Source organism: Eumetopias jubatus, unplaced genomic scaffold (genome assembly GCF_037043125.1).
Source record: "Eumetopias jubatus isolate StellerSeaLion01/CBP00866 unplaced genomic scaffold, mEumJub1_p1.0 scaffold_7, whole genome shotgun sequence".
Lineage (NCBI taxonomy): Eukaryota > Metazoa > Chordata > Mammalia > Carnivora > Otariidae > Eumetopias > Eumetopias jubatus.
In genome coordinates this window covers 138,553,377-138,581,355 of record NW_028274813.1, presented here as the reverse complement: position 1 = coordinate 138,581,355, position 27,979 = coordinate 138,553,377, and the positions used below count along the sequence as shown (strand labels likewise).

At 40.1% G+C, this 27,979-nt stretch overlaps 1 pseudogene; it reads right to left on the bottom strand.

Annotated features, from left to right (window-relative positions):
* Positions 1 to 17,295: 17,295 nt before the first annotated feature.
* On the bottom strand, positions 17,296 to 18,564 carry LOC114223813 (SWI/SNF-related matrix-associated actin-dependent regulator of chromatin subfamily E member 1 pseudogene; annotated as a pseudogene).
* Positions 18,565 to 27,979: the final 9,415 nt, after the last annotated feature.

Here is a 27,979-nt window from a genome sequence, read left to right as displayed (position 1 = left end):
CCCAATTGTCCTTCAAGTATTTGCTCAAGTTGTATCTCATCAAGAAGCTTCTCCTCAATACTCATAGTTAAAATTTATTTCTTCCAACATACTCACAATGTACCTCTGTAAACAAGACCACTTGGCATACTCTGCTTACTGGTTCACCATATCTTAGGTGTTTCCCTATTAAGCAGTTCTGTTATCACCAGTGTTTCATTCAATACGGCAGAGAACATCTACAAATCTCCTTAGCACTATGTGTGTTTTTCTAGGGTGGACCCTTAGAGATGGCATGATTGACCATGTGAAATGGTCATGCCGTTTCACATTAATTTTTTTAATTTGAATATAGTTGATACACAATGTTACATTATTTTCAGGGGTACAAGATACTGATTCAACTTTTCTATACATCATACCATGCTCACCACAAGTGTAGCTAACATCTATCACCATACAACACTATTACAATATCATTGACTATATTCCCTATGCTGTGCCTTTTATTCCTGTGACTTACTCATCCCTTAACTGGAAGACTATATCTCCCACTCCCCTTCACTCATTTTGCCCATTCACCCTCTCCCTTCCCTTCTGGAAATGATCTGTTTACTCTCTGTATCTATAGGCCTGATTCTGCTTTTTGTTTGTTTGTTTATTCATTTGTTTTTGTTTTAGATACCACTTATGAGTAGAATCTTGTGGAATTTGTCTTTCTCAGTCTAATTTATTTCACTTAGCACAGAATAGAGCGAACCCTAACCCTAACCCTAACCCTATGAAATAAATCCACACTTATATGGTCAATTAATCTATGGCAAAGAAGTCAAGAATATACTATGGGGAAAAGACAGTCTCTTCAATGAATGGTGCTGAGAAAACTGCACAGCTGCATGTAAAAGAATGAAACTGGGCCACTTTCTAACACCATACACAAAAATAAACTCAAATTGAATTAAAGACCTAAATGTGAGACATATTCTAGATATGTCTCCTAACATAAGAGAGACAAAAGCAAAAATAAACTATTGGGACTACCTAAAATTAAAAGTTTTTTGCACAATGAGGGTAACTACCAACAAAACAAAAAGGTAACCTCATAAATGGAAGAAGATATTTGCAAATGCCATATCAATAAGGGGTTAGTTTCCAAAATACATAAAGAACTTATACAACTCAACACACACACACAAACACTCTCACACACACACACACACACACACACACACACACACACACACAAACCAATCTAATTTAAAAATGGGCAGAGGACCTGAGTGGACATTTTTTCAAAGTATTTCACATTTTTATTTTTAACAGATACTACAAAGTGGTCATCCTTACTTTTCCACTAGCCATTTGTAAAGGTAACTGTTTACTCAAAATCTATCAATGCTTAATCTTATCAAACTTAATTATTTTCCAATTTCAGGGACAGTATTTATTTTTTTGTTTTAACTTGCATTTCTATGGTTACTAGTAAGGTTGAATAACTTTCATAAGATTATTGAACACTTCAATTTTTCTTTCATTAATTGCCAGTCATGTCACTCATCCACTTTTTCTATTGGCAGGCCTTCCTTTTCTTATTGATTTGTAGGAGGTTTTGTTGTTGTTGTTGTTTTCTTTTCTTTTTCTTTTTTTTTTTTCTTTTTTTACATGTTTGGAGCACTAATCATTCACCAGTCATGTATGTTGAAAATATTTCTCCCTTTTTTGTGATGTTATTTCCTTCATTGTGTTTTCTGTCATACTGAAGTTTTAAAGATTTTTGTAGTCAGATTTATCAGTCATTTCCTTTAAGTCATTTTTTCTTTTTTTTCTTCCATTTAGGTGTCTGGTACTAGAGGCATTCTCTTCATTTGAGTTGAATTAAGTGATACCCCTAATAAATTTAAGGACACTCTCCTATATTCTTTTAATAATTTAAAATTATTTTTACTGATTTATTTTCTCTGGATTTTATTTTAAGCTATTTTTCTTCTTCTTTTCTTTAATTCCCATACAGTTAACATATAGTGTTATACTAATTTCAGGTGGACAATATATTTTTCCAAATAGGTGGCTAATTTTCCCAGAATCATTTACTAAATAACTAGTCCTCTCTCTACTGAATTAAACTACCCCCTCCATCACATACAACATTTCCACATAAATGTGTATCTGATCCTGGGTGCTTTATTATTTTTTTGTTGAACCAGCCTGTCCCAGAGCCAGGTTTACACTGCTTGATTATTCTGACACCAACTGGTAAATTCTTCCACTTTCTTATTTTTTTCAGAATTATTTTGGTTATTCTTGAAACTGCATTCATACTTCTGAATATTAAGATAATTTGTTTCATGCAAACATCATTAGATTTTAATTGCGATTGCATTGAATATGTAGGTTAATTTGGGGGTCTTGACATCTTAACATAGTAGATGCTTCTCATCCACAAACGTGATACATCTCTCCATTTATTCAGTCATTCCCCCTCATTGTCTTTTTAAAAAAACATTTCAGTATAGTTGAAATTCAATGTCACATTAGTCTCAGGGGTACAACTTAGTGATTTGATGAGTTTATACATCATGCTATGCTCACCACGGTGTTGTTATCATCTATCCCACAACATTGCTATTACAATGTCATTGACTACTTTTCTTATGTGGTGACTTTTATTCTTGTGACTTATTCATTTCATAACAAGCCTGTATCTCCTACTCCCCTTCACCCATTTTGCCCACCCCCCCACCTTCCTCCTCTCTAGCTGTCATCAGTTTGTTCTCTGTATTTATAGGTCTGATTCTGCTTTTTGTTTGTTTTTTTAAGATTCCACTTATGAGTGGAATCATATGGTATTTGTCTTGCTCAGTCTGACTTATTTCACTTAGCATAATACCCTTTAGATCCATAGATCCATCCATGTTGTTTCAAATGGCACAATCTCATCCTTTCTTATAGCTGCATAATATTCCATGATATATCTATATATATCTCATTTTCCTTATCCATTTGTCTGTTGATGGACACTTAGGTTGCTTTCATGTCTTGGCTATTGTAAATAATGCTGCAATAAACACAAGGATGAATATATCATTTCAAATTTGTGTTTTCATTTTCTCTTTGGGTAAATACCCAATAGTGGAATTATTGTATCATATGGTACTTTTATTTTTAATTTTTTGAGGAACCTCCATACTGTTTCCCATATTGGCTATACCATTTACATTCCCACCAACAGGGCACAAGAGTTTCTTTTTCTCCACCTCCTTGCCACCTCCTCACCTCATTATTTCATTTTTTTTTTAAGATTTTATTTATCTGACATACAGAGACACAGCAAGAGAGGGAACACAAGCAGGGGAGTGGGAGAGGGAGTGGGAGAAGCAGGCATACGGGTGGGCAGGGAGCCCGATGTGGGGCTCAATCCCAGGACCCTGGGACCATGACCTGAGCCGAAGGCAGATGCTTAATGACTGAGCCACCCAGGCGCCCCCATGTCATCTTTATTTCAGCCATTCTAATTGCTGTAAGGTGATATCTCATTGTATTTTTGATTTGGATTTCCCTGATGATTAATGATGTTGAGCATCTTTTCATGTGTCTGTTGGCCATCTGTATGTCTTCTTTGGAAAAATGCCTATTCAGGTCCTCTGTCTATTTTTTAATCAATTGTTTAGGTTTTGTTTTTCTTGTGTGTGTGTGTGTGTGTGTGTGTGTGTGTGTGTGTGTGTGTGTGTGTGTGTGTGTGTGTGTAGAGTTGCATAAGTTCTTTGTATATTTTGGATATTAACCCCTTACCAGATATATCATTTGCAAATATCTTCTCCCATTCACTAGGTTGCCTTTTTGTTTTGTTGGTAGTTTCCTTCACTGTGCAAAACCTTTTATTTTGATGTAGTCCCAGTAGTTTATTTTTGCTTTTGTTTTCTTTGCTTTAAGAGACATATCTAGAAAAATATTTCTATGGCCAATGTCAGAGAAATGACTGCCTCTGCTTCTCCTCTAAGATGTTCATAGTTTCATGTCTCACATTTAGGTCTTTAATTCCATTTGATTTTGTTTTTGTGTATGGTGTTAGAAAGTGGTCCAGTTTCATTCTTTTATATGTAGCTGTGCAGTTTTCCCAGCACCATTCATTGAAGAGACTGTCTTTTCCCTATTGTATATTCTTGTCTCCTTTGTCATATATTAATTGACCATTTGAGTATGGTTTATTTCTGGGGTCTCTAGTATGTTCCATTGCTCTATTGGTCTATTTTTGTGCCAGTACCATACAGTTTCGATTACTACAGATTTGTACTGTATCTTGAAGTCTGGCATTGTGGTACTTCCAGCTTTGTTCTTGTTTCTCAGGACTGTTTTGGCTCTTCAGTCATTCTTTTATGTCCTTCAATTAAATGTTATATTCTATTATTAATATCACCATCCTTCCTTTTTAGTTTTTTAATTAAAGATGTAGCATATGAAAACTTTTGATTTTTGTATGTTTGGTATTGTATCTGACCACCTTGCTGAATTATTTTAACAGATTAATAGTTTCTTAGTTGGTTTTCCTAGGATTGCTAGGGAGGCAATCATATTGTCTGCAAATAATAATTGTTATTCACCTTCCTTTCTAACATTTATATATTATGTATTTTTCTTGTCTGACTTTATCATATAGAATAGTTATACAATGTTACTTAGCAGTGAAAAGAGGCATCATTGTATTATTACTAAACTTAATGCTCTTATTATTTGTTTATTAAGCATGATGCTTGCTATAGATTTTGATAGAATAATCAGGACAGCGTTTAGCTGCATAAAAAAGAAACCTGATTCAATGACTTAAAGAAAGAAATACAGGTTTCATTTTTGTCACCTAAAATGTGCAGAGGAAGGTAGTCTAGGTCTCTTTCCAGCTTCCCAATATCATCTTTACTGTGTGGTTTTTGTTCTTACAGTCACAATATGGCTGCCATTCCTCCAGGCCTTGGGTTGCATTCCAGGTAGGAAAAGTGGGAAGAGCAAAAGGCTGAGTCTTTCTCCTTTTATCTGAAAAACAGATTTCTCAGAAGTTTCAGGATTAGACTTCCATTTTCATCTTTTTGGCTGCAACTAGGTTATGTCACAATCCTCGGCTGCAAGCAGTGAGTATTTATAACTGGGCATGTTGCTACCTCTTCCATTAATAAGGAAGAAAGGGATAATGGATAACAAGTAAGCAACAAGTAGTATCTTCAATTATGCCCTTACCACATTATAAATTTCACTTTTATTCTTACTGGATGAACAGGTATGAAATCCTATTGAGAGGAGCTCATATGGTTTTTAATCTTTTACTACAATTTTTATAAGATTTTATTTATTTATTTGAGAGAGAGAGAAAGAGTACAAGCTGGGGGAACAGCAGAGGGAGAGGGAGAAGCAGACTCCCCACCAAGCAGGGAGCCTGATGCAGGGCTTCTTTTTTTATTGTTATGTTAATCACCATATATTACATCATTTGTTTTGGTGTAGTGTTCCATGATTCATTCTTTGTTCATAACACCCAGTGCTCCATGCAGAATGTGCCCTCTTTAATACCCATCACCAGGCTAACCCATCCCCCTACCCTCCTCCCCTCTAGAACCCTCAGTTTGTTTTTCAGAGTCCATCATCTCTCCTGGTTCATCTCCCCCTCTGACTTACTCCCCTTCATTCTTCCTCTCCTGCTATCTTCTTCTTTTTCTTTTTTCTTAAAATATGTTGCGTTATTTGTTTCACAAGTACAGATCTGTGATTCAACAGTCTTACACAATTCACAGCGCTCACCGTAGCACATACCCTCCCCAATGTCTATCACCCAGCCACCCCATCCCTCCCAACCCCGACCACTCCAGCAACCCTCAGTTTGTTCCTGAGATTAAGAATTCCTCATATCAGTGAGGTCATATGATACATGTCTTTCTCTGATTGACTTATTTCACTAAGCATAACACCCTCCAGTTCCATCCACGTCGTTGCAAATGGCAAGATCTAATTCCTTTTGATGGCTGCATAATATTCCATTGTGTATATATACCACTTCTTCTTTATCCATTCATCTGTCGATGGACATCTTGACTCTTTCCAGTTTGGCTATTGTGGACATTGCTGCTATAAACATTGGGGTGCACGTACCCCTTCGGGTCCCTACATTTGTATCTTTGGGGTAAATACCCAGTAGTGCAATTGCTGGATTGAATGGTAGCTCTAATTTCAACTGTTTGAGGAACCTCCATACTGTTTTCCAGAGGGGTTGCACCAGCTTGCATTTCCACCAACAGTGTAGGAGGGTTCCCCTTTCTCCACATCCCCGCCAACATCTGTCGTTCCCTGACTTGTTAATTTTAGCCATTCTGACTGGTGTGAGGTGGTATCTCATTGAGGTTTTGATTTGGATTTCCCTGATGCCGAACGACGTTGAGCACTTTTTCATGTGTCTGTTGGCCATTTGGATGTCTTCTTTGGAAAGATGTCTGTTCATGTCTTCTGCCCATTTCTTGATTGGATTATTTGTTCTTTGGGTGTTGAGTTTGATAAGTTCTTTATAGATTTTGGATACTAGCCCTTTATCTGATATGTCATTTGCAAATATTTTCTCCCATTCTGTCGGTTGTCTTTTGGTTTTGTGGACTGTTTCTTTTGCTGTGCAAAAGCTTTTTATCTTGATGAAATCCCAATAGTTCATTTTTGCCCTGGCTTCCCGTGCCTTTGGTGATGTTTCTAGGAAGAAGTTGCTGTGGCTGAGGTCGAAGAGGTTGCTACCTGTGTTCTCCTTTAGGATTTTGATGGACTCCTGTCTCACGTTTAGGTCTTTCAACTATTTGGAGTCTATTTTTGTGTGTGGTGTAAGGAAATGGTCCAGTTTCATTCTTCTGCATGTGGCTGTCCAATTTTCCCAACACCATTTGTTGAAGAGACTGTCTTTTTTCCATTGGACATTCTTTCCTGCTTGGTCAAAGATAAGTTCACCATAGAGTTGAGGGTCCATTTCTGGGCTCTCGATTCTGTTCCATTGATCTATGTGTCTGTTTTTGTGCCAGTACCATACTGTCTTGATGATGACAGCTTTGTAATAGAGCTGGAAGTCCGGAATTGTGATGCCGTCAGCTTTGCTTTTCTTTTTCAATATTCCTCTGGCTATTCTGGGTCTCTTCTGGTTCCATACAAATTTTAGGATTATTTCTTCCATTTCTTTGAAAAAAGTGGATGGTATTTTGATGGGGATTGCACTGAATGTGTAGATTGCTCTAGGTAGCATTGACATCTTCACAATGTTGGTTCTCCCAATCCATGAGCATGGAACGTTTTTCCATTTCTTTGTGTCTTCTTCAATTTCTTTCCTGAGTATTTTATAGTTTTCTGAGTACAGATCCTTTGCCTCTTTGGTTAAATTTATTCCTAGGTATCTTATGGTTTTGGGTGCAATTGTGAATGGGATCGACTCCTTGATTTGTCTCTCTTCTGTCTTGTTGTTGGTGTATAGGAATGCCACTGATTTCTGCGCATTGATTTTATAGCCTGCTACTTGACTGAATTCCTGTATGAGTTCTAGCAGTTTTGGGGTGGAGTCTTTTGGGTTTTCCACATAAAGTATCATATCATCTGCAAAGAGTGAGAGTTTGACTTCCTCTTTGCCGATTTGGATGCCTTTGATTTCTTTTTGTTGTCTGATTGCTGTGGCTAGGACCTCTAATACTATGTTGAATAGCAGTGGTGAGAGTGGACATCCCTGCCGCGTTCCTGACCTTAGGGGAAAAGCTCTCAGCTTTTCCCCATTGAGAATGATATTCGCTGTAGGTTTTTTGTAGATGGCTTTTATGATATTGAGGTATGTACCCTCTATCCCTATACTCAAAAGAGTTTTGATCAAGAAAGGATGCTGTACTTTGTCAAATGCTTTTTCTGCATCTATTGAGAGGATCATATGATTCTTGTTCTTTCTTTTGTTAATGTATTGTATCACGTTGATTGATTTGCGGATGTTGAACCAGCCTTGCAGCCCAGGGATAAATCCCACTTGGTCGTGGTGAATAATCCTTTTAATGTACTGCTGGATCCTATTAGCTAGTATTTTGGTGAGAATTTTTGCATCCATGTTCATCAAGGATATTGGTCTGTAATTCTCCTTTTTGATGGGATCTTTGTCTGGTTTTGGGATCAAGGTAATGGTGGCCTCATAAAATGAATTTGGAAGTTTTCCTTCCATTTCTATTTTTTGGAACAGTTTCAGGAGAATAGGTATTAATTTTTCTTTAAATGTCTGATAGAATTCCCCTGGGAAGCCATCTGGCCCTGGGCTCTTGTTTGTTGGGAGATTTTTGATGACTGCTTCAATTTCCTTAGTGGTTATAGGTCTCTTCAGGTTTTCTATTTCTTCCTGGTTCAGTTTTGGTAGTTGATACATCTCTGGGAATGCACCCATTTCTTCCAGGTTATCTAATTGGCTGGCATAGAGTTGCTCAGAATATGTTCTTATAATTGTTTGTATTTCTTTAGTCTTGGTTGTGATCTCTCCTCTTTCATTCATGATTTTGTTGATTTGGGTCATTTCTCTTTTCTTTTTGATCAGTCTGGCCAGGGGTTTATCAATCTTGTTAATTCTTTCAAAGAACCAGCTCCTAGTTTCGTTGATCTGTTCTACTGTTCTTTTGGTTTCTAGTTCATTGATTTCTGCTCTGATCTTTATGATTTCTCTTCTCCTGCTGGGTTTAGGCTTTATTTGCTGTTTTTTCTCTAGCTCCTTTAGGTGTAGAGTTAGGTTGTATATTTGAGACCTTTCTTGTTTCTTGAGAAAGGCTTGTATTGCTATATACTTTCCTCTCAGGACTGCCTTTGCTGTATCCCAAAGATTTTGGACAGTTGTGTTTTCATTTTCATTGGTTTCCATGAATTTTTTTAATTGTTCTTTAATTTCCTGGTTGACCCATTCATTCTTTAGTAGGATGCTCTTTCGCCTCCATGTATTTGAGTTCCTTCCGACTTTCCTCTTGTGATTGAGTTCTAGTTTCAAAGCACTGTGGTCTGAAAATATGCAGCGAATGATCCCAATCTTTTGGTACCGGTTGAGACCTGATTTATGACCTAGGATGTGATCAATTCTGGAGAATGTTCCATGGGCACTAGAGAAGAATGTGTATTCCGTTGCTTTGGGATGGAACGTTCTGAATATGTCTGTGAAGTCCATTTGGTCCAGTGTGTCATTTAAAGTCTTTATTTCCTTGTTGATCTTTTGCTTAGATGGTCTATCCATTTCAGTCAGGGGGTTGTTAAAGTCCCCCACTATTATTGTATTGTTGTCAATGTGTTTCTTTCTTTTTGTTATTAATTGCCTTATATAATTGGCTGCTCCCATGTTCGGGGCATAGATATTTACAATTGTTAGATCTTCTTGGATAGACCCTTTAAGTAGGATATAGTGTCCTTCCTCATCTCTTACTACAGTCTTTGTTTTAAAATCTAGTTTGTCTGATATAAGGATTGCCACCCCAGCTTTCTTTTGGTGTCCATTAGCATGGTAAATGGTTTTCCACCCCCTCACTTTCAATCTGGGGGTGTCTTTGGGTCTAAAATGAGTCTCTTGCAGACAGCATATTGATGGGTCTTGTTTTTTAATCCAATCTGATAGCCTGTGTCTTTTGATTGGGGCATTTAGACCATTTACATTCAGGGTAACTATAGAAAGGTATGAATTTAGTGCCATTGTATTGCCTGTAAGGTGACTGTTACTGTATGTTGTCTGTGTTCCTTTCTGATCTTTGCTGCTTTTAGGCTCTCTCTTTGCTTAGAGGACCCCTTTCAATATTTCTTGGAGGGCTGGTTTCGTGTTTGCAAATTCCTTTAGTTTTTGTTCGTTCTGGAAGCTTTTTATCTCTCCTTCTATTTTCAATGACAGCCTAGCTGGATATAGTATTCTTGGCTGCATATTTTTCTCGTTTAGTGCTCTGAAGATATCTTGCCAGTCCTATCTGGCCTGCCAGGTCTCTGTGGATAGGTCTGTTGCCAATCTGATATTTTTACCATTGTAGGTTACATATCTCTTCTCCCGAGCTGCTTTCAGGATTTTCTCTTTGTCTCTGAGACTCGTAAGTTTTACTATTAGATGTTGGGGTGTTGACCTATTTTTATTGATTTTGAGAGGGGTTCTCTGTGCCTCCTAGATTTTGATGCTTGTTTCTTTCCCCAAACTGGGGAAGTTTTCTGCTATAATTTGCTCCAATATACCTTCTGCCCCCCTCTCTCTTTCTTCTTCTGGGATCCCAATTATTCTAATGTTGTTTCATCTTATGGTATCGCTTATCTCTCGAATTCTGCCCTCGTGATCCAGTTTTGTTTATCTCTCTTTTTCTCAGCTTCTTTATTTTCCATCATTTGGTCTTCTATAGCACTAATTCTCTCTTCTGCCTCATTTATCCTAGCAGTTAGAGCCCCCATTTTTGATTGCACCTCATTAATAGCCTTTTTGATTTTGACTTGGTTAGATTTTAGTTCTTTTATTTCTCCAGAAAGGGTTTCTCTAATAACTTCCACGCTTTTTTCAAGCCCAGCTAGTATCTTTAAAGTCATGATTCTGAACTCTAGGTCCGACATCTTACTAATGTCCGTCTTGAGTAGGTCCCTGGCTGACGGTACTACCTCTTGTGTTTTTTGCTGAGGTGATTTTTTTCGCCTTGTCATTTTGTCCAGAGGAGAATAGATGAATGAGAGAACAAAATGCTAACAGGTTTACAACGTCCCCAGCAAATATACTGTATACAAATCAGAAAAGACCTGAAACCAGGGGAAAAGAAAGGGAAAGAAAGAAAAAAGAAAGAGAAAAAAAAAGAAAACAAAAAAGAAGATAAAAACAAAAACAGAACAATACAAAAAAAGCAGAATGTGATCAAATATGATCAGGCTAGTGCATAGATCAGTGCCACACACTAGATTTTGGGTGTATTTTGGTCTGTTAGAAAAAAGTGCCTCCTAAAATTTTAAAGGAAGAAAGACATATATGTACAAAATAAGGGTTGATACAATGAAGGGATAGAAGATGACTGTAAAGATGAAAATTATAAAAGATTTTATAAAAAGACTTGATAAGAAGTTGTTTGAAAAAAGAAAGAAGATTTAAAAAAAGAAAAGAAAAAAGGGAGAGAATGTGATCAGGCAGGAGACTAGAACAGAGCCATACACTAGTGATTTAGGGTATATTTTTATCTGTTAGAAGAAACTGTATCTCAAAATTTTAAAGAGAGAACAACTTATATATATATGCCAAAAATAAGGGTAACTACTATGAAGGGATAAAATATGACTCTAAAAATGAAAAATAAAAAATGTTTTTTTTTTTAAAAAGAGATTGATAAGATGTTGGTTGAAAAACGGAAAAAGAAAAAAAAACAGTTAACAAAAATTAACTTTGATGAACTAATGAATCATGGTAAAAAAAAAGCCATGAATTCTATGTGTAGTATTGCCCTAGCGTTGGAGTTCTCCCGTTCTCCTTGATCGGTAAACTTGGCTTGCTGGCTGTTTGTGCTGGTCTTCTGGGGGAGGGGCCTGTTACTGTGGTTTCCAAAGGTCTTTGCCGGAGGCTGAATTGCCCCTCCCTTGTCGGACCGGGCTAAGCAAGCTGCTCGGGTTTGATCTCAGGAGCTTTTGTTCCCTGCAAGCTCTCCGTACAGCCTTGGAGGACCAGGGCAAAAATGGTGGCCTCCCAATCTCCACCCGGAGGAGCTGAGAACTTGGGACCCCGCTCCTCAGTGCGCCCCCAGAGAAAAGCAGTCACTCCCTTGTCCCCGGTTTCCGGCCACACTCCGTGCTCACCCGGCCTGTGACCGAGCGTTGCTATCTCTGGCACCCGACCCCGTGTGGAGTCTCCAAACCCAGCAGATCCCTGTGGTGCGCTCTCCTTCCGCTTCTCCTGGGGGAGGAAGGGGAGTCTCCCCGGATCTGCCGCTTGTTGGGTCCCTGCTGCAGGAGCAGTGGCCCGAATGGGCCGCGGATCACAGTTTATGGCAACCCCGAGGTGAGAGCCCGCGCCTCAGCTCCGTCTCTGCAGCCGGCTTCCCCGCTCCGATACTTGGGAGCTCTGGCGCACTCAGGCTTCCCCGGTCTTTCTGTGACCCCAAGGGTCCTGAGACCACACTGTCCCGGGAGGATTCCACCCCCTGCTTAGCCACTGCAGCTATGTCCCTCAGCGGAGCCGACTTCTAAAAGTTTCGATTTTGTGCTCCGCGGCTCTAGCACTTGCCAGAAGCGGCCCGCAGAGACACCTCCCCCGCCGTCTATCCTCCCGAATATCGCCTCGGATTCACTTCTCTGCACGTCCTACCTTCCAGTAAGTGGTCGCTTCTCTGTTCAGATAGTTGTTGCTACTCTCCTCTTTGATCTCCTGTTTAGTTCGTAGGTGTTCAGAATGGTTTGATCCCTATTCAGCTGAATTCCTGAGACCAGACGCAATCCAGGGCTCCTACTCCTCCGCCATCTTGCTCCGCCCCCCCACCCCCCCCATGCAGGGCTTCTTGATCCCAGGACCCTGGGATCATGACCTAAGCCGAAGACACTTAACTGACTGAGCCACCCAGGCATCCCTTACTACAATTTTATAATGTTAAATTATCCTTAAATTTCTGGACTAAACCCTACTCTGTCATCTTATAGTATTGAAATATAACATGCATAAAGAAACATGCATACATTATAAGTTTATACTTTGAGGAACTTGACAAAGTGAACTTGCCTCATAACTATCAGCCAGATTTTTAAAAAAGAACTTTATAAACACCCAGCAGTCCCTTTCATATCCTTTCCTAATCTTTTTTCCCTTTCTCCACTGCAGAGGTAACCAATACCTTAGTTGCTAATATAGATAGTTTTTCCTAATTTTGTACTTTGTATGACTGAAGTTATACAAGATGTATTAATTTGGCTCTGGCTTCTTCTTTTGGTCATAAATATATTCATGGGGTTCATCCATGTTACTGTGTGAAGCTGTAGTTTGTTTTCATGCAATGAAATAAACATGCTGCTTTCACTCTATACATATATCAAAGTGTATTTATTAGTGCTACCACTGATGGACATTTAGGTTGTTTTCAGATAATGTCTATTACAAATAGTATTACCATAAGCATTCTTATATATATTTTTGGTTTTGAGTAATAGGGTATGTGATCCTTCAGCTTTAGTAGGTATTGACAAATACTTTTCAAAAATGCTGTACAAGCTCTTATTCCTGCCAGCAGTGTATGGCAGTTCCATTTAATTCACATCCTGGCCAACAGTTAGTATTGTTTATCTTTTACATTTTAACTGTTCAGATAAGTGAGTGACATTGTGGTTTTAATATATACTTTATTTATTTGTAATGAGATTGGAAATATGTTTTTCATATATTTTTAAATTATTTGAATATTCTTTTTGTGATGTGTTTGTTCAAGGCCTTTACCCAGTTTTTCTATTGGGTGTCTGCCTTTTTCTCATTGATTTTTAGGAATTCCTTATATATTTATATAATCTGGACATAACTCTTTTGCTAGGAGATATATATATATAATCTTTTCCCACTCTGTGTCTTGACTTTTCACTTCCTTAATGATTATTTTTTGATGACAGAAGTTAATTTTTAAATTATAAGATTTATCTATTTCTTCCTTAATTTATAGTACTTTTTGCATCCTTCTTAAGAATTTTGTCTACCTCAAGATCATGGAGATAAGTTTTACAACAGATTCAATTATAGATCCAACTTCTTGTATAACTATGACTCTTCATCTGGGTAAGTTGTGTTTTTCATAGGATTTGTTCATTTTATCAAAAATTTCAAACTTCTTTATAATATCCATTTACCTTTTTAATGCCCGTAATGTCTGCCAGTGATGTGCTCCTTTTCATTCTTCATATTCGAAATGTGTATTTTGTGTCTTTTTTCTTAATCAGTCATGCTAGGGGTAATCAATTCTTTTAGTGTTTTCAAAAAAGCAAACCTTGACCTTTTAAGGATTTTATTTTTTATTTTTTGACAGACAGGGAGACAGCGAGAGAGAGAATACAAGCAGGGGGAGTGGGAAAGGGAGAAGCAGGCTTCCTGCTGAGCAGGGAGCCCAATGCGGGGCTTGATCCCAGGACCCTGGGATCATGACCTGAGCCAAAGGTAGACAATGACTGAGCCACCCAGGCACCCCCAAACCTTGACCTTTTAAAAAAAAATCTCTTTACCATACTGTATTTTCTATGTCATTAATTTAATTAATATGCTCATGTTGATTCTCTTCTATTTTCTTTGATTTTTATCTGATTTTCAGGCTTTCATTTTTTTCTAACATATACAATTAAGACTAAAAATTCACTCTGGTTATGGCTTTAGCTGCATCTCACAAATTATAATGTGTTGTATTTTCATTATCATTGACTACAAAATATTTTGTAATTTACCTTGCATCTTATTTGACCGATAGGTTATTAAAAATTATTTGCTTAATTTCCAAACATTTAATTATTGTGTGACTACATAATGTTTTTATGATTAAAACTCTGGAATTTGTCATGATGTGCTTAGTGACCTAGCAGGATATGATTAATTTTTATAAATGTTGCATGTGTACTTGAAAGGAATGTATGTTCTGCATGTTCAATGTGTACCACGTATTTTAATTAGATCAAGTTTGCTAAATGTATTGTTCAAAGATTCTATCACTTTACTGGTATTTTTGTCAGTTTTATCAATTACTGAGAAAGATATATTAAAATTCCCCACAGTTATCATTAATTTACTTCTTTTAGTTTTGTTAATGTTTGCTCTGTGTGTTTTAAGTCCCTGTAATTAGGTATAAACAAATTTAGAATTACCATTTCTTACTAGTGGCTTCATCCTTTTATCATTATGAAATACTCTCTTTATCTTGAATAGTGGTCTTTCATTAAAGATTACTTGATATTAATATAGTTACACCTGTTTTCACTTAGTCTTTGCTTGGTCAGTCCAATTTTTCTGTATCTGCATTTTTAACATGTCTTTTATAAGCAGAAGGTAAATAAATTTACTTTTTTTCCTTTAAGTCCAATCTGACAATCATTTTTTAATTTGGAAAATTTATTATATAAATTTAGATAAATATGACATATATATATGATATATTTATGCATATATATTCCTATACTGTGGCTGAGGATTGGAGATGTCTCCTTTAGTTCAAATAGATTTCATATTTCTGTTTCTTGGTGTTTTAATTTTTCAGAATGATTTATAACAGGAGAAGGAGGCAGATAAATCTTAACCCTCTCCTCTTAAAATCAGCAATAAACCTTTTATGTATTATGACTTAGAATAATATCTCTGCAGCCATAGTCTCTCATCCTTTTTTGGCCCTAATGTTGATTTTTCTTATCATACTTGCAAAAGGTTTATTTTATTGTTTTTTTCAAATAGTATTTATAAACTCTTTTCAAATTACCCAGGTTGAGTGGATCATCAACTTCCTGTCAAGTATATAATAATTATATAAATGTATTCTGTTGTTAAATTAGTATATAAATATATTTTTGAAAACATTCAATATGGGAGTCTTTGTCTTGTAATAGGTGAATTTAATCCATTTATATTTACTGTGATTAAAGATATGTTTGGACTCTTTTCTGATCTCTTATTTTCTGTTTTGTATTTATTATACTTTGCCTATGTTTCTCTTTTTTTGACACTCTTTTCCTGCCCATAGCAGAAAATTGTCATGCTTTTTGGGGCTACTTGACATCTTCATAAGTTTCTAAGTTTGAAGGAACTTCTTATCTTTTGAGTCCATGTCTCCCCAAGGCAGGAACCAGAAACTCACATCTCAGCCTCCCTAGCATCCAGGGTACAAACATGCAATCAGTCAGACTCCTTAAGATTTTATTGAAGGGAGAGAGATCAAGAAGTAAGCATTATGCAGAATCCATTATGGTCTCAGTGGTAGACATCTAGCTTCCAAGGGCTGAAGTGGTAGTAGTATGAACTCTGGAGAGTGACTTGCCTATGACTAGGAGAGGTAGAAACAGGCATAGCAGGAATTGTCCTGTGGTGTCCTGCAGTATAATCTGAGCACTGTTTCTGCCATCTAGCTCCTGCCATGAGTCGCTGGCCCACCTACAGATTCTGTGATTTATCCTATGTCATTTAATAGGTTCCCTTTCTACTTCAAGTAACCAGGAGAGGTTCTGTTGTTCCTGCCCAATGAATTTTACTCCCAGTCTGTTGTTCAAAGACATTCTCCCAACTCCATTAAATCAAAATTTACTTCAATTTACTAAAGTGTTTTCTTTCACTTTTTTTCCACTTATTTATTACGTTTGGACCTTTAAGAAACATATACCATCAGATATACCACTATTCAATAAAAATCTATTCTAGTTTTTGGGAAGCATACGTGTCACAAACTATCTTGCTTCTAGTCTCCAAGACTTTACTAAGAGTTTATCAAAAAGGTAGGCTCTGATCTATGGGATCCTGAGCCTTGAGGTTTTGAGTTTTGATTATTGTAGAACAATTTCACATGGACGAACCAAATTCCCAGCTGTTTTCCTCCCGGAATGGGCTCATCGTTTTGAAGTTGTCTAGTCCACTGCAAGAATATTCAATTCCTTAAGCTTTGTGACCTATTCTGTCTTTGGAAAACTTGGTAAAAAAGTAACTTTTCCTGTACAGTAAGGATGAATTTATCAGAACACACCCAATATGAATTACAACAAAAAGCAGTATACATAATGTGTATGTGCCATGTTCATTTTAATGACTACTTCATAAGCTGGTAACTACTCGAACAATGGAGACTATTTCTGGATCAATACGATCCAAGCTTAGTTGTAGTCAGTCCTTAACACAACTCTTGGTATCCGACACTGATTAAAAATAAAAAAGGGTAAATGAACAAATACATACTCATACATGATTACGTTTTCAAGAAACTACTCTTTGTGGAAGTATACAGGAAAGGGGACTTTCGGGAAGCTATTGATGAGGACTGGGAGGTTTAAAGCTATGGCTTTGGTAAGCACCCCAGTGAGCTGTAGGAAGGCATTTGTAAGAGTAAATTGTGCAGCATCAAAGGATAACTGTCTAAAAGAGGTGGGCGTTTTCTCGATTAATTTAAATTCTGAGGCTTTCAGGAGTTGAGGGCTAGGAATAAGACCCAAAGAAAAGAACATCTTCACAAAGGCTTAAGAAAGGGGACTGTGCCATTTGGCTTGTGGTGCTAAATGGTCCAAAAGCCTTTGGTGGTGTGATATGGACAAGAAAGATATTAATACACAAACCACATAACACCATTAAAACTCAAAAAACATTTTTTTCATTTAAAAAAGTATTTAGAACACATAAAACAAGGCAACATTTATTTTCTTCTCGTCTTCCGGTGTGGGGTCTGTGGGCGGCTCCTCCACTGCGGCACTGTTGCTCTCAGAGCTGGTGTTACTGTCACTGGTCCCCTCCTCAACCATACTGTCCACCCCCTCCTGCCCACTCTCCTTGTCCTCAGGAGTAGACGTGCCTTCTTTACCATTCTGTTGGCTTTCCGTCGCTTCTTCAAGGTGTGTCTCCTTTGTCTCCATCGGGATGCTCTCGTCGTCCTTCTCCTCGCTCTTACTAGCCACTTGCTCTTCCTCAGGAACCATGCTGCTCTGACTGCGTTCAGCTTGCTCTGCGGCTTCTTTCTCTCTTTCCTCCTGCCTTTTTTGAGCCTGTTCCTCTGCCTGTGCAATTTCAGCAGCAATTTTTTTCCATATCCACTTCTACTTTCAAACCGCACAACCTTTTAAGTTCACTGTTAAATGAATCTGTGCTTTCCAGGAATTCCCTCTTCTTTTCCTGGTGTCGCTCCCCTATTTGAAGAAGTTCAGCTTCTAGTTTTCGCTGATGAACTGTTAAGGACTGGACTGTCGTTTGAGGACCTGCATTCTAGCTGTTGTGACAACTGAACGGACGTCTGGCACCACACTCTCTCTAAGGATTTCACTGATGAGGCGGTGGTTTCTCTGGAAATGGGCAGTGGCTGTATGCTTCATTGAGAAGCCATCATCATAATCGTCTGGATCTTTAGCAGGCTGAATGCTCATGTATGGTTCTCCTTTCTCCATGCGAGACTGTCTCTGTCGACTTTCTTCCTCTAAAGCAGCTTCTGCACGACTTTTTGCATTTATGTAAGCAAGGTATGCGGGGGAATTATGATAGGCCTTCATAGATTCATTGTACTCTATCTTTTCTGCTTCGTATTCGTTTAAATATTCTTGTTTTTCTTCATCAGTGAGATCTCGCCACATGCCACCAATAATCTTGCTAATCTCCCACAACTTTAGGTCAGGGTTGGAAGCTTTTACTTGGTCCCAGACCTTTCTACTGTACCTCATGTAGGGCATCAGCGGCTTATCTGGTGGCTTTGGGGGTTTGGGAATCGTAATACCAGAGGATGCCACGACCCGGCTGTTGGTGCCCGGGTTCCCTCCCAGCCTGTAGTTGTTGTAGGTGAGATGACTGTATGGATTGTATCCCACAAACCCTGGGGTGCTGGGCATTTGTGTTGCCAGAGCTGCGGTGGGAGGTGGGGCATAAGATGGTCTTTTTGACATTTTGGAAGATTAAGTTCTCAGTTCCTTAAGAATGAATTTGAGACACGGCGGGCAGAAAAAGCGCCCGCAGCTCCAGCCTTGTTTCCCTTTGTCCCGCCTTTACTAAAGTGTTTTACTGACTTATGTGCTCACTAATATTTCTGGAATTCTATTACTTCCTCCTGGGTTCACTTTTTTTCATGCATTATCCTTTAGTAGTTCTTTGTACAAAGATACCTGGGTGGAAATTTTTCTTTTTTTTTTTTAACATTCTATTTATTTATTTGACAGAGAGAGACACAGCGAGAGAGGGAACACAAGCAGGGGGAGTGGGAGAGGGAGAAGCAGGCTTCCCGCGGAGCAGGGAGCCCGACGCAGGGCTCGATCCCAGGACCCCGGGATCAGGACCTGAGCCGAAGGCAGACGCTTAACGACTGAGCCACCCAGGGGTCCCTGGGTGGAAAATTTTCTAAGTATGCCTGAAAGTTTGTTTCATTCTCAGTCTGGAAAGAAAATTTTCTGGGTTTGGAATTCTGGACTCAAAGTTATGCAGGTATTTTCCCTCAGCACTTTAAAACTCTTATTTATCATCTTTGTGTATCAAAGGTTGCTAATAAGAAATCTGATGTTGCCAAATTTTTATTTCTCTTTAATTCTTTTATTTCTCTGGAAGCTTTTCTCTTTTTTCTTTATCCTTGATGTGTTGAAGATTCACTGCGTGTGTCTAGGTATGTGTATGTGTGTGTATGGCATGATTCTTTTCAAGTTCTGTTCAGCACCTTGCCTGTTCATCCGCTGTATTTGTTAATTTCAGTAATTGCTTTTTTCTTAATTTCCAAGGACCGAAATTGGTTCTTGTATGATTTCCTCCTTTATTTCTCTAAGGTATATGTATTTTAAAGGTTTTTTTTTTTTCAGATGCTCTACTATCACTATACCCTTGGCTCTTCCATTAATTGTATTGTTTTGCATTTGTGGTATAAAACTTCCTCGAGTATTTGTTAATATTTGGTTCTGCACTTATATTCTATGAGAAAATTCTCCGCAGTGTGTTCTGAGCTGTGAACTGCTCCTTGCAGGCAGCCAGCTGGAGGCATCTCCGTACAGCCAGTATCAGTCCTGGCCTCCTGCCTACAGATGGCTACAGCCTCTCCTAGTTCCCATATGCATTTTCTCTTTTCTTTTTCTTTCTTTCTTTCTTTCTTTCTTTCTTTCTTTCTTTCTTTCTTTCTTTCTTTCTTTCTTTCTTTCTTCCTTCCTTCCTTCCTTCCTTCCTTCCTTCCTTCCTTTCTTTCTTTCTTTCTTTTTCTTTCTTCCTTTTCTTTTCTTTTTTTTTAAAGAAAATCTTTACCATTTTGAATCCAAGGAAATTCCCTCTTTTGATTTCAGTCTTAGCTATGAATTTATTACTCTGACTTTACATATATTTTCTACCATGTCTACCATATTTCTATCATGTTATGTAGAAGGAAGAAATTTTAGCATGTAGTCAAGCTGCTCCCTTGAGAGTAGAGACTCACATCTAGCCCAATCTGGCACCAGACTGGAGTGGAGGTGGCAGGGGCAGGACAACATCCAGGCCTCATTAGGGGTCCTCTGTCTCATGCTGGTAACGGGTAGTGTCTTCTCTTGTGCTTACTCGGCCCTCCCTGCTGGCATCCACTGAGGTGTCTGTGACTCCTCTCTGGGCCCTGGATTTCTGGTCAAGCTCCATGTCCCAGGTCAATCTATCATGGGTCAGGGTACCTAGCTGGGTGCGTACCATCTGCATCCACCAGGCTTCCAGGCCTTGTGGGGAGACATTTGGCTGCTCTCAAGGGAGTTCTGTGAGGCTGCTGCCTTAGACCCCACTGCTCAGGTAACCGCTTTACTGCCTTTAATCTGCTCTTCCACATTGTGACCTGGTAACTCTCAGCTTGTGGTTCCCAAACTTTACTGTGCATCACAATCATGTGGAGGGTGTCAAAATATAGATTTCTGGGCCCACACATGAGAGCTTCTGATTTTGTAGGTCTGGGGTGAAGCCTGAGATTTTCATTTCTAACCAGGTGCCAGGGAACGCTAATGCTGCCAGTTGGGAGAGCACAATTTGAGAATCCTTGTCCTAGACAGAGTAGCAGAGAACTATTTTTTCTCTCTTATACCAAGACCTTGGCTTAGGAAGTAGAAAAGCCAGGAATTTGACTGATGTATTCTCTGATTTTGGTGGCTTGGGGACAACTTTTACAGCTAGGGGTCTGAGCTGCAGGGTTAGGAGAAGGGTGGGGTCATGGGGTAAAAAAATGACATGGAATATCATAATATCATCTGTCCAGTGTAGTTGGTATTTTAGGTGATAGTCTCCCCCCACAAGAAGATATATACATATGTAATTGTAAACAACACTTTTTTGTTTTGGTAGTTAGTCTCTCCTCCACCTGGAATAACACATTCTAAGAACTGGATGACACCTGGAGAACATTAATATTACATACCCTGGATCAGAAGGCTCCTCAGAAGTGAAAAGTTGAAGAACTTCAGATACTTCAACTGGCTTCACATGCACAGAGAGGAGAAAAGCAATTTCAGGGAGCCCTGTTCACCTGCATCATTTGTCTGAGTTTATACTGAAGCAGCTATGTCCGGCTCTGAACACCGCTCCAAGTGATTCTCAGCCTCCGCCACTTTCTTCCACACCTGATTCCTCAGCACGTGGTAGAAGACCAGAGAAATAATTAACATTCTATAGATGGACTGACATATCTCTTTGCACGTGTGATTTACTCGCTTGGCATTTTAAATATGTTAAATCCAAGATACATGCTGAAATTTAAAACTCCACCAAGGTGTAGGAGTAACGAACTCGTAGCATTTAGTAAAGGAACAAAGTTAGTAGTTCTCATAGCAACAGTGGAAAACATAGTTGATCTTCCCCAACAAACCTGGCCCTCCTTCAGCATTGCCTGTCTCAGTGAAGGGCACCATCTTTGCCTGAGTCGCACAAGCCAGAGACTGAATATAAATCCTGGCACTGCCTTTCCCCAACCAACCGGCTTCCTAAGTGCGCATGTGCGCATGCACACACACACCACTCACAAAGGCCTCTTTATTTAGTCTTTCAAAGAGCTCCGGGTCCATCTGCTGCACTCCCTTCCCCTTTGTTTGGGCTCCTTGCATCAGCTCTGGTCCCACAGTCTTTCTACACTCTGGTAGCCAGAGTGTTTTTTGTTTGTTTAATTTTATTATTATTGCTATTATTATTATTATTACAACACACCGGTAATCATGCAGCAACTTCTAAACATGTCAAAAGAGTCTCAACCTCCCGCAGAGTACAGGAAGAATAACTTCAAGCCTTACTGAGATACTATTTCCCACTGCTCAGATGGGAAAAGACAAAAACCTTTGATAACACTGTTGACAATTGTGGGGAAGCAGAAACTCTTACTGTTACTGATGGCCCCGCACATTAGGAAACCTCTATCCTACTTTACGACTGCCACGGTAGTTTGGCAATATTTATCAAAGTTAGGCATTTGCATACTTTTGTATTCATTTTTACAAATTTACCCTATGGGGGAAATATTGTATGGTGATGATTATTTGTTGCACCATTGTTTGTAACAGCAAATGATTGGAAATTACCAAAGGGTTTATCAATAGGGGACAGGTTAAGGGGTACATTCATATAATGGAATTCTATATGGCTGTGAAAAGCAATGAGGCAATTCCCTATGTATAGACATAGAATGTTCCTTAAGATAATGGTTTTGTGGGGGAAAAAAACCCACAAACAAGCTGTAGTATAGTGTTGTGAGCCAACGTAGACACTTGAACAATGCCAGGGCTTGGGTGTCAACTCCTTCCTTCCCATGGAGTCAAAAATCTGTGTATAACTTTTTTTTTAAGATCTTATTTATTTGCGAGAGAGAGAATGAGAGACAGAGAGCATGAGAGGGAGGAGGGTCAGAGGGAGAAGCAGACTCCCTGCTGAGCAGGGAGCCCGATGTGGGACTCGATCCTGGGACTCCAGGATCATGACCTGAGCCGAAGGCAGTTGCTTAACCAACTGAGCCACCCAGACACCCTGTGTATAACTTTTGACTCCCCAAAAACCTAACTGCCAGTAGCCTGCTGTTGACCAGAAGCCTTACCAATAGCATAAACAATTGATTAACATATTGTGGATGTTGTATGTATTATACACTGTATTTTTATAATAAAGTAAGCTAGAGAAAAGGAAATGTTATTGAGGCAATCATAAGGAAAATACATTTACAGTAGAGTACTCTAAAAATCCACATATAAGTGGATGCATTCAGTTCAAACCCATGTTGTTCAAGGGTCAACTGCATATTTGTTTGTACATGCAGAAAATCTTTCTGGAAGAGTACACCAGAAACAACATTAAGTAAGCCAGGGTAAAGGAGCTGAGGGTCTGTGGGGAGAGATTTTTCCTTATGTCACCTATTGTTACTTTGGAATTTTTTAAACCATGTTACATTGTTACCTACTCAAAAATTACATAAAAATTTACAAAATGTATCATGTCAGCACTTACAACATGCCTGGTATATAGTAGCTCCTCCTTATTTGCTGTATGAATGAAATATACCAGCCCCCTAAGGAATATGCTCTGTATTAATTACTTTTTGCTATGTAACAAATTACCCCAAAACTTGCCCATATAAAACAACAAACATTTATCATCCCCTGGTTTCTGTGAGTCAGGAACGTGGGCATGGCTTAGCTGGCCGCCCCTGCTCACAGTCTCTTGTGAGGCTGTATTTGAACTACAGTTACCTGAAGGCTCAGCTGGGGCTGGAGAATCTGCTTGCAGGTGCTCACATGTGGATGTTGGCAATGACCTCACCTGGGCTTCTCACCACATAGCCCATCCATAGGCTGCTTGAGTGTCCTTCCAACATGGCAGCTGGTGAACCAAGAGATAGCAAACAAGAGAAGGCATCCAAAATGGAAGCCCTAGTCTTTTTTGTAAATCAGTCTCAGAAGTGACCTCCCATCACTTCTTCTGTGTTCTGTTCATTAGAAGCAAGCCAATGAGTCCACCCACACTCAGAGAGAGAGGAATCATAGGGCATGAGTCTCAAGAGATGTGGATCGTCCAGGCTGTCTAAAAAAAGGCCACAGATCACATGCTCTGATGATGTCTTTACTTATTCTTCATTAGGAAAGACTTTGATGAGGCCTAGTAGGCTTGGCCTCCCACCTGCACATACCCTCCTGTCTGTCCTTCCAGCCTCTTCTTCTTAAGCCTTTCTTAAATTCCTCAAACATGCTGTACTTCTGCCAGTTCTGAGGCCTTTGCACATGCTGTTCCCACTACCTGGAATGTCAACTCAAATATAAGGGAAAAACAGTACCCTCTCCCACTATGAGATTTTGTAGCACCATGTGTGTATCCTTCCCTCTTTTTAATTTGTAATTTTCCTTAGTTTGTGTGGTTGTTGGACTAATGCCTGTCCCTCCCAGAAAGTTCTGAGAGGGCAGAGAGTGTATCTGGTTTTATTTCAATGGTTTCCCCAGTGCCTAACACTAATTACATGGTAACTACTCAATAAATATTAGGTGAATGAATTAATCCTTGTCCTTAAATCGGTCAGGGTCCCAGTAGGAAAGAGATGGTACCGTCAGAAGAAATAAATGAGAAGAATTTAGGGAAAGGACTAACTACAAAGGTGGGGCAAAGATAAGAGAAATCAACAATGTAGCACTCTGGGGCCGGCAACACTTGGAAGATGTTAGTGCCCCAGGAGCAAGTTGAGGGATCAGTTACGGCAATCCAGTGAGACCTGCAGTTGTGGGAAGGGCCTGTGAGGTAGGAGATGTGTGGTCTTTGCTAGAAGAACATGGCCAGTTCATGGAGCTCTGGAAGGAAGAGAGCTGGGGGGAATCCACCAACATCACCCTTTTTACTCCCTCCAGTGTCCTGCCAGTATCTCCCATTGAACAAGCCCAGCTGGAAGCTAGGAGGCCAGGGAGCCCATGGACACAGTCTACAGAGGTCAGCTTCCTGGGCACAGGGCAGGGCAGGAAGATTACAGAGTGAGTCTGGAGGGGGGAAGCAAGGAGCTATCCCATGCGGCCCACTGTTTTACCCTCCTGTCCTTTGTCCGCATGAAGAAGTCTCATCAGCCACCATATGACTGGAGGACCATGACAACATAGTCATATTCTCCGTTGGAACCTAAAATGTTAAGCAATTTTGTTCACTTGGGAAAGTAGAGGGGGAGGAGAAAAGAAACAGCTGGTTAACTTAAAACTTGCCAGGCACTATGTTGTGCTGCAGTCAGGACACACATCTGGACTGTTTCCAGACCACATCGGGAACAGCAACTGCAGCCGGAGTCTCCACCAGATGAAATTTATGACAATCCGTGGTCATTTTCCCAGATCCACATGCCATCTACGCAGGCCGAAGAGGCAAATCAAACGGGGGTGTGACAGACCTCCAACCCTGCCCCTTCCAGTCTCTGATGGTGACTGTGGTCTCTGCAGCTTCCCCGGACGCAGTGCTGCTTCTGGTTTGCTATGCTGGGAGGGAAGAGCAGTTCCTTACTCCTTCCTACAATGGTCCTCATCCCATGGGTCAGGGGACTCTGCAAGGTGCCACGTAGGTCTGTTCCAATGACCTCTTCTGGACCTGGGGGGATAACTACACTGTCAGTCTGTAGGCCTGTTAGGCCCACACTACACTGTTGGTCTGTAGGACTGTTAGGCCCACTCTGAGTCAGACTCGGGCCCAAGATCCATTTAGCTGACCACCACGAGCCCCCACTTTGACAGGTAGAGCACAGTGGCATTTTGATTTCCTAAACAATTTTTTATAACCTGTCCTAAGAATTAATGTCACTGCAGAGCCAATGTCCAGAAATCTCCAAAAGGTCTCACATTTCCCTTTTCCCACTGTATACATGACCCCAGTAAATGGCCAAAAGTTGCAAGAGGGGAGAGCACGTATTTCGGGCAATGTTGCAGGGTCCTTCCTCCAGGTGCTCAGTCTCCCCTTTAATCAAGAGAGTCTGGGTCTGGGAACTGGCTTCAGTCTGGAAATTTGGCTGCTATTAATTTCATTCTCCAGGGTTCATTAGCCACTGTCACAAGTTATGTGGGTCAAAGCATTCTGGTTTCCTCTGTCTTGCTGCTTATTATGACAAATATACACCCTTGTCTTTGGTTTCTGCCACTGTGGAATCCCAACATCACCAAGGACACCAGGGGGACCATCTCAGTAGTGACATTTCCCACCATCAGACCTGGTCTACAGGAGGCCAAGCGCCTTCTCTTTAAGCAAGAGAAGCCTGGTCTCCTTAGATCAGGCCCTTTCCACTAGCTGGAAACAGACTTAGACTCAGACAGACTCAAGGTTCAGGATTCTCAACTTCATCTAAGTCTACTGACATGTTGCCTCCCAAACCTCAAGGCCATACTCCTTCTTGTGTTCACTTAGATACCTGTCAAGTCTTTGAATCCAACTGACATTGTAATTCTGCAATGCTCACATGATCTGTACCTGACTGCAGGCCAAGGTAACGCTGTGGCTGTAGCACAGAAAATGACTGAAGTTCTCTGGCTTCCTGACTGGGACATGAGCTCCAAGTTTCAACTCCAAATTTGTCATTTTCCTTCTGGACGGGCTCTGGTGTAGTAAAAAGAGCCACCAGCCCCACATTTCTTGAAGCCATCCTTACCATGGTTAAGGGCAGCGGTCACCTCATCCCCCAGGGCTCTGGCTTCGGTAAGGACTTCACCCGAAGCAACCACAGGAAGGAATTTGACCAATTGTGTGCCCAGCGTGGCATGGATTACTAGCACCATATTTTCCACTGTCAAGGAGCTTAGCGCTCTGGTCCACACCTGAGACATGACCGGACTAACCTCAGAATCTGTCAAGGAGTGTCTGTTTCCGGGAAACATGACTGGTACTGACTGTTGTTAGGATCCAGGCTGGGAAACAAAACCCACACTGGCTATTTTAAAAGAGATTTTATACGCAACCCATGAATCATGGAACACTACATTAAAAGCTAGTGATGTAACGTATGGTGATTAACATAATAAAATAAAAATTTTTTTAAAAAGAGATTTTATATAGAATTGTTTAAACAGGTACTGGAGGACTCAATTAGCCAACTTCAGCTGACTCTTATGTCACTTCAATCTCCAACAGCCAAATCTCAAATGAGGGCATCCATTCCAGCACCTTCTGTCTGGCCAAGCCTCCCGGTCCATCTTTCTCAGGCTGTACCCTGAGTGTCCATGCCCATGCACACTGCCCTGCTGTCTGCTCCCAGCCAGTGAGGCCCTTAGTATCAGTGTGCTGGTGGCAGGGCTGAAGCCAGTTTGCTATGGCTACAGTCCAGGCCCCAGGTCAGTGTGCAGCATAGGAGTATTTTTTTTTAAAGATTTTATTTATTTATTTGACAGAGAGAGAGAGAGACAGCGAGAGAGGGAACACAAGCAGGGGGAGCGGGAGAGGGAGAAGCAGGCTTCCCGCTGAGCAGGGAGCCCGATGTGGGACTCAATCCCAGGACCCTGGGATCATGACCTGAGCATTTTAATATATATGATTAATGATGGACTAAATTCTCACAACCACTTTCTAAAGAAGAAACAATGACTCCATTTTTTCAGGCGAGGAATCTCAGCCCCACCTGGAACCCCATGAAGCTGAAATTTCAGGTGGGAGTTTAAAAAAAAAATGTCAAGCAGGCAAAAACCCATCATAGGAGGATGTCTTCATTCTACAGCAATGATGATTATAATAATGACCAACGTGAATTGGCCCCTCTTACATGCTAGGCTCTGGGTTAAGAGATGTACATCTGCCACCTAACTTAACTCTTACAACAACCCCCTAAGTCAAATGATGGTATTTCCCCCATTTTACAGCTGAGAAAGCTGAAGCTATATAGAGGAGAGTCACATACCCAGGGTCATAGCCCAGGGCTGAGTTTTGGTGGGATCGTGGTTGCTTAACCATGATGCACACTGCTTCTTTTGAAGAGACATTTCTAAACAGTTGTGCACTGTGGTAGGCAGAACAGTAGCCCCCCAAAAGGTGCCCACATCCTCATCTCTGGACCCTGTGAATATGTACCTTACAGGAAAAAGATTTTGCAGATATGGTTAAGGACCTCGAGATGGGAAGGTTATCCTGAATAACCTGGGTAGGCAGAATCTAATGACTTGCGTCCTGAAAGCAGAGAACCTCTCCCACCTGTGGTCAGCGAGAGATGCAAAGACAGAAGCAGGGCCAGAGAAATAGGATTTTCTTGGCCATGAAGATGGAAGAAGGAGGCTATGAGTGGTCTCTAGAAGCTGCAAAGGCAAGGCATAGATTTTCCCCTGGAGCTTCCAGAAGGAAGCAGCCCTGTGAACACCTTGAATGTTAGCCTAGCGAGCTCCGTGAAGGACTTCTAGCTTATAAAATCTGTTAAAATAATCA